We start from the raw sequence: 7,417 nt of genomic DNA, 5'->3' as shown, positions 1-7,417 counted from the left end.
CTAGGGCCGGCCCCGCCCCGTAGGTCGGGGGCGGGGCCGACCCCGCGGGAGCCCCAACCCCCCAGGGGGCAAAGCTGGCGGTGCAGGAAGTCTCGCTCCAGGGCTCTGCACGGGCTTTGCCCTCGTCTCCCGCCCCTCTGAAAACCCCGGTTCCCCAGGCCAGATGTCCTCCGTGAGCGGCACATGTGAACCCCATCCGTGTCCCTGTGGGCCAGGCCCTCTGAGCTGGGGGGTCGATGCTGTAGGTCTTCACTGAGGAGCCCCGGGTGGTGGGGGCAGATTCAGACCCCTGGGGTCTGGCTGTGCCCTCACGAACGCGGCGGGGCACCTGCCCTCTCCCGGCTCAGCCCCCGGCCCAGCAACCCGGGTCGTGGTCCGGGCCGGACCCGGAGCTGCAGCCCGCCCCTTCCTCTCCCTCTGACCCCACCCCGCCCCGGCGCCGCGCGTCCTTGCCTGGCCATTCGCCCAGGGGGCTCTCAAACTAGTGACTTCCCAGCAGAGGCGGCACTGGGTGGCTCAGGGCTGCTCCCAAGTAGGCTTGTCTCTGGCGGAGTTGGAGGAAGTGATCTTGGAAGAAAGAACAGCAGATGCAAAAGTCCTGAGGTGGAATATTTTGGAAGCTTGAAGAACAGCCGGAAGTCCCTGGCTCACGAAGCCTGAGAAGGTGGCCCAGGTGGACAAGACTGGCTCTGGAGGGCCTGGCAGGTGGCACAAAGAGGTGAGTGTTCTCCTGGAACCACAGAGCAGGGTCCCAGCAGGGCAGCCCATCCCCACCTCTGCTTTCAGAGCCAGTGGAATAAGTGAGGGACCCTCCCCTTTCCTGGGTCTGAGTTGCGGTCACCCCATAATACCTGGTCCCCACTTCAGACCCGTGGACCACACAAGATGAGTTTCTTCAGTTCCCCTGACCAAGCAAGTATATCCCGTTTGCCACATGGGAAAGCCAGGTGAGCCCACAGGGCCTGCTGTGATCCCTGCTCCCTCTAGACCACCCTAGGCTGGAGCCCCAGAATTCCCTGCCAGAGGCCCCCAGCCCATCTCCAGGGCTTGCACACAGGGCTAACCCTGGTCTCTGCTTGTGAGTGGGAGGGGAGGTAGGACCGGCTGGCCCAGGCCTCCAGGAGTCCCAAATGCCAGATTGAGCCTGGCCACTTAGGGCGGTATGTTCCGGGGTGCTGTAACACGGTGCCACAGGCTGAGTGTCTTAGAACTGCACACATGTTGTCTCAGGGCCTGAGATCAGGTGCCAGCAGATGTGTCCCCTCCAAAGGCCCTAGGAAGGATCTATTCCAGGCCTCTGTTCAGCTTCCTGTAGTCCCTTGGCTTGTGGCTGTATCATTCCAAACTTCACATGGCCGTCTGTCCCTTTGTACATTTCTGTCGCTGCCCAGATTTACCCTTTTTATAGGGACACTAGTCTTACTGGATTAGAGGCAGCCCTTCTGACCTCACTTTAACTTGGTTACCTGTAGAAAGGTACTGTCTCCAAAAACGGCATGTTCTGAGGTACTGGGGTTAGGACTCCAGCACTTGAATTTGGGGGGTGGGGGTCTGGGCACAGTTTAGCCCCTGACAGATGGCATCGAGGTCAGGGACACAAACTGTTCTCGCTGGTCTACAGCTGGGTAGTGGGTTCTGGGTGTTCAAGCATGTGGTGCTGGCCCCCTGTACTGTTAGGCAGCTGGGGTGGCCCAAGACCTCTGCCACATCCCACGGGAAACCATGTCCCTTGTCACAGCTCAGAACACCCACCTGCCACGAAAGCCATCAGAAGCAGCAGGAGGCACTGGGGTCGGTTCTAGAGGTGGGTCCGTGGCTGATATGAGCCATGTGCTGGAATGCTGCATCCATCCATGTTTTCCGGGGCCTCTTGGAGAGCCCGGCAACGCTGACTGTGTGCAGGGAGGGAAACTGAGGCTTAGGTGGGGAAGGCACTTGGCCCACCTCAGATGACAGACTGCCTGGGCCACCGCCTGCCCCAAAACCTTGTCCCCTCATCCATGGCAGAGACCGTGACTCTGACAGGCCCCCCCACCCCGATGCCACGAGGCTTAGTGTTTTCATCTGGGGGCTAGAGAAGGTTCTGCCACCTTCCTGAGATCACCCTGAGATCGCGGAGGCCCTGCGGTGATCAAGGCTGGAACTGGGCCCCTCAGGCCCCACCCCTTTACCACCTCCCCCTGCCCCCCTCTGCCCTCCCAGCTGCCCAGGGCCCCAGCCTCTCTGCGCCCTGGCCCAGACTGGGAGCAGTGCCTGGGCTATGCCAGGGTCTCTTACCTTCAGGCCTCAGCCCCCCTTCCAGGGAGCCCTCCCTGTTTACCTGCAAACGGCCCCCACAGCGACCTCAAAGCCTGTGCTGAATCTCAGAGAGGACTGTGGCTCCCCCTGTGCAGGTGTTAGGGGCCAGGAAGGAACTTGTGGGCGGCTGTTGGAGAGGCAGCAAGAGCCCACACGGACGCCTTGGGGAGCTGATTGAAGCCGTGGCCTCTGCATTTGGGGTCTGGCCCACACCCTACCACCCGCCCATCTCAGTTTACGACTGGAGCAGGCAGTACGCTGGGACATTGTGGAATGAATGGACTCGTGGAAAGGAACCAGGGAAGGCAGTGAGGGGAGAGAGGTCTGAGGCCCTGGGTCTCCGTGTTCTGCTCTGTAAAGTGGGCTCATACCTGTGCTGCCAGACCTGTCAAGGGGATGGGGAGGATCTGCCCTGGGGGTCTTCTCTTCCTGAAGGGGTCCCACGGGCACCTTCCTCAGCCCCCAGTTTGACCGATGTGGTGTCCGTGGGCCCTGGTGGCCTGGGGAAGGGGGGCTGTTCATAAGCCTCGATGGGGGCAGGTGTGGTTTTTGGTGTGTTTCCCTCAAATCGGACAATAACTGTAGAAATGTAAAATGCTGTTTATTTTCTTTAAATATTCTTTTTTTGGGGGGGGCGTCTGGGGGGCTCAGTCAGTTGAGTGTCCGACTTCAGCTCAGGTCATGATCTCGCAGTTTTGTGAGTTCGAGCCCCGCGTCGTGCTCTGTGCTGACAGCTCAGGGCCTGGAGCCTGCTTTGGATTCTGTGTCTCCCTCTCTCTCTGCCCCTCCCCCGCTCGCACTCTGTCTCTATCAAAAATAAATAAAATGTAAAAAAAGAAATTTTAACAAATATTCTTTTTTTAACATTTATTATTTATTTATTTTGAGAGAGAGTGGGGGACAGGCAGAGAGAGAGAGAGAGAGAGAGAGAGAGAGAGAAAAAGAGAGAATCCCAAGCAGGCTCCATGCTGTCAGGGCAGAGGCCGACGAGGGGCTGATCTCACAAACTGTGAGATTAAGACCTGAGCCAAAATCAAGGGTCAGATGCTTAACCGACTGAGCCACCCAGCGCTCCTATATATATATATATTTTTTTTTTTTTAATTTATTTAAATAAAACCTACACCCAGCATGGGGCTCAAACTCATGACCCCGAGATCAAGAGTCACATGCTTTTCAGACTGAGCCAGCTAGGCGTCCCTTCTTTAAATATTATTGATTTTGGTTTCTAGTTGATAGAAACGTGAGATATTCATCCTAAAAATCTTTTACCGTGGACCAACCCCAGAAAGTTCTATCGAAAGATGGTTAAGAGGGAAGCAGTGTGGCCCCAATGGGCTTTGCCTTTTTTTTTTTTTTTAATTAAAAACAATTTTCAAAAAAGTAACCTGAGGTTGTAGCTCCAATGAGCTGAATGTTTGGGCTGAATTTCCCCAAAATGTTTTCTGTCAGGCCATTTGGTGCCCGTGCGCACACTGGCCGTTCAGCTGCCCCACAAGAAGGCGAGACTCTGCTCCCTGTCAGGCCCCAGCTCTGACTGCTGGGCTGTCGTCCCTGGCCAGCGGCCTCACAAGCCAGCTTGCCTGGGCCTTCGGGAGGGGGGTGGGGGAGTCACCCCAGGCGACGCCCAGCTGCTGCCTACAGGTTCACAGTGACAGCGACGGCTCGGGGCTCCTGCGGGGACACAGGCCTCGGGGCCACATGCTTCCCTGGAGGGCGAGAGCAGGTGGTGGGTTCACCGACCAGATCCCAGCAGCCCCTCCTGCGGGACAGCCCTCACAGGAGGGACACGGCCTGCGGGGCTGACCCCGCGGCTCCTCTGCCCCCACCGCTGGGCAACCGTTTCTTGCCTCTTGCGTCTTCTTTGTGCTGGAGTTTCTACAACAAGCATGAAGCCATTCTCTAGTCAGAAAACAGGAAGCTAGTAAAACCTTTAAGGGTGGGGTCCCTGTAAATGATTGCACACATTCACAGGACAGTCGGGACTCCACTGTGAAAAGACGCGTGATAATCCCTCATTTGCACATGGGGAGACTGAGGCATGGAGAAGGGGACTGTCCCATCCAAGGCCACTCACCAGAATGAGGGTTTGGGGCCTGCGGGGGGCGGGGGCTCGTCTTCGAGCAGGGTTCAGGCGAGCCAAGCTGTAACAAGTGCACGGGAGGGTCAAGGGCGATCCTGGGGCTTAGTGCTCATGAGCTGGCTAAGCTTCTTTGAAGCCTGCACCTGCCCAGGGAGTCCCCGGTCACCAGAGAAGTGTGAGAGCCTGCCCCTCATGCTCCGCAGGCCCAGTGCCCAGTGGCCCCCGTCAGTCCCCCTTGTCACACTGTGGTTGGCCTTGGACGAGCCCCGCCCCTCTCTGGGCTCCAGTCTGGCTCCCACCTCCCCCAAGCCATGCCTGTGGATGCTCGGAGCTCTCTCTCTGGCACCTCAGAGGCCCAGGCTTGGGGCCCGGTTCACGGCCTGGGGAGGCACTGCTGGGGCCCCCTATACAGCCGGGGAGGCTGGCTAAGGCCATCCGAATGGATAGATCAGAGAGCCCTGGACGCTGGCAGGTGCTGAGAGGGCTCTCATTTCACAGATGGGGACACAGCCGGCGGGGGAGGGGTCTCCTCTAGTGACACAGCTCATCCCAGACTTCTGCTCCAAGGCGCAGACGCTGGGGCCTGACTGTCCGGCTCTCTGTGCCTCTGTTTTCCCACCTGTAGAATGGGTGCGCTAGACGTGCAGGGCCTCCAAACACGTGCAGCGCATGCGGCCCACAGTCAGGGCTGGTAGGAGGGGCTCATGCCATCGCTGGAGGAGTGTGCCGGACAGCAGGGCGGGGAGGGCCAGGCTGCACACCTGCCCCTGCCCCAGCACTCGCTGTGCTGATGACCACGCTTCCCAGTAACCATCTTGAGCACCGTGCTGTCTTCATCTAATGGGTGAGAAACTGAGGCTCAAGACTATGACTCACACATTTTGCTAAGTGGCTGCCCCGGGCGGCTACAAGAGACAGAACCCCAGCGTTGGCCCAGGGGCCATGGTGACGAGTTCTGAAAGCCCTTGGGGCTCTGGGTCCCCGGGCAGGGGGGCCACCCTCCCAGCGTCCCAAACACTGCTTCCTAGGGACGCGCTGGACCACGTGCTCACTTGTCCCTGGGCCAACTGCTGCAGTGAGGCAGAGGCGTGCCACGGGCCTGACCACTGCTGGGGCTCCAGGGCTCCAGGGACGTGCTGCTGCATGGCAGTGGCAATGCTCATGACTGTCATTTCTGCTCATGCATCTGCATCCAGGCCCGGCTGCAGAGGGCTCACCGGGGGCTGCTGGGGCTTCCATGCAGCATGGTGCTGGCTCCCGGGAGCACGTGTCCCAGAACACAGGGAGTGGGAGTTGCCCCTTTCTGTAAGTGTGGCCTGGAACTCGCTTGTGTTCTGTTCTGTCCATCAAGCGGCCATGGAGCTCGGGTTCAAGGAGCGAGACAGACCTCACCTCTCAGTGGTACGATCCTCAGCAAGTTTGAGAGCCACATGGGGGCCCGGGCACTGGGCCAGCTTGTCCCAAACGCTCCTTGCGTATCTGCCAGGCACACCAGCAGCTCTCCCCAAATCACAGAGTAGGATCAGATTCAGACCCCAAATGTGGGTGCGACCCCGCTGAGTTCCGAGGGACACAGACACGCACCAGCCGACCCAGGGCTCCGGAGGACTGGGCGTTAGCGCTGGAGGGGACGCGGGTCACATCGTCCAGATGTTCATGTGTATTTTCTAGACTGTTCAGAGGAATGTGTACTTTGTCCGTCTAGCCACCTCGAGCGAGGCCGGCTGAGGGCATGTGGGCACAGCCCATGACCAGAGATGAGGGCATCTCTTGACTGCCTTCCTGACAGTGGCCCCTCTCAGCCTGGGTGGCTCCATGCTCACGGCCATCCGGGTTTTGCTGCTCTCTTTTCTCCCTTGTCCCCTGCACCACCATGCTCCTGAGACCCTTGGAGACCACCTCGTTCGCAGCTCCTCTGTGAGGCTCACAGAGGCCAGGGGAGACACTGAGGCTAACCCAGTCGGTGAGGGCCAAGGCCCTGATGGTGAGCACAGGCTGGATTTCAGTGTGGCTACATGCTCAGCGGGGCCTTTGCACAGTGGACAACACGCTCAACTGAGCCCAGCAATCCTTTGTGGGAAGCGTGCTGCTGCAGTCTTCAGAGGCTGGAGACTCCCAGGTCCTACAGAGGGTGGCCATCACCTCACCTCTGCAAGCCAGACTCAAAGGGGTGATTAGGCTGCATGGTGCCTGCTCAGCCCTCTTGCCTCTGTGTCCTCTTAGCCAGTCGTGGAGTGCCGCCTGGGGCTGCTCTGGCTGCCCTTTCCCTGATCTCCCGCGTCCACAGGGCCTGGGAGCGAAGCCTTCTGTCATCTTATCCAGCCCTATGGCTCTGCTGGTGTTTCCATACTCAGCCTCAGTACCACCTCCTGCAAGAAGGCCTCCCTACTGCCCTGGCTGGGCTGGGCTGGGCTGAGGAGGCCATGAGCAGACAGATTCCACCCGGAGTGCAGGGACCACACGTGGTTCATCTCTGCCAGGCACAGGGCAGCCGTCACCAGCAGAGTCCACGGACGAGAGCTGCTTCAGGTGGGTAGTGCTGGTGTCACCTCAGGCAAACTCCCCTTCTGTTCTTTCTCTCCACTCACCAGGTGGAGCTCTGTCTGGCCCAGACCACCAGCGAACTTGAGCTCAGACCCTGGTGCTGCTGTGGTGCTTTGGGCAGGTTGTCTGTGGCAGGGGCTGCCTGTGCACCACCCCTCTGCCCCGTGGCTTCTCAGCCAAGCCCCTCGGGGCCCGAGGCTCCCCAAGGCTCCACCCGATGGCCTTTCATTTTCTGTGATCTGAGGCTTTGCCAGGCGTGCTGACCCTGGGGGCGCCCTCCCCCTCCAGTGCTTGGAGATGGTAAAGGATGGCCCCGGGGCTGCCTTCACCTGCAGGCCAGCCCGTGCAGAGCCACAGCCGCCTCCTTGCCCCCTGGCCCTGTCCACTTGCCCTAGTCACCCCAGGCCGGGTAACAGACGGCCTCCGAAATGACCCGAACCGCCAGTTGGAAGCCCAGCAGCGTGAGCCGCGGAGACTTCAGGGCCTGACGCT

At 59.6% G+C, this 7,417-nt stretch overlaps 1 long non-coding RNA gene across 1 annotated transcript; it reads right to left on the bottom strand.

Annotated features, from left to right (window-relative positions):
* Positions 1 to 163: 163 nt before the first annotated feature.
* Positions 164 to 2,483, bottom strand: LOC107181100. Its single transcript, XR_001511893.2, has 3 exons — positions 2,278 to 2,483; positions 1,753 to 1,892; positions 164 to 567 (listed from the first exon to the last, which is right to left on the bottom strand). It is a non-coding gene; the product is annotated as an uncharacterized LOC107181100 (long non-coding RNA).
* Positions 2,484 to 7,417: the final 4,934 nt, after the last annotated feature.

The sequence above is a fragment of the Panthera tigris genome, chromosome D4, assembly GCF_018350195.1.
Source record: "Panthera tigris isolate Pti1 chromosome D4, P.tigris_Pti1_mat1.1, whole genome shotgun sequence".
NCBI lineage: Eukaryota > Metazoa > Chordata > Mammalia > Carnivora > Felidae > Panthera > Panthera tigris.
The sequence above is the reverse complement of the archived record's forward strand: the minus strand, read 5'-3'. Positions and strand labels throughout refer to the sequence as shown.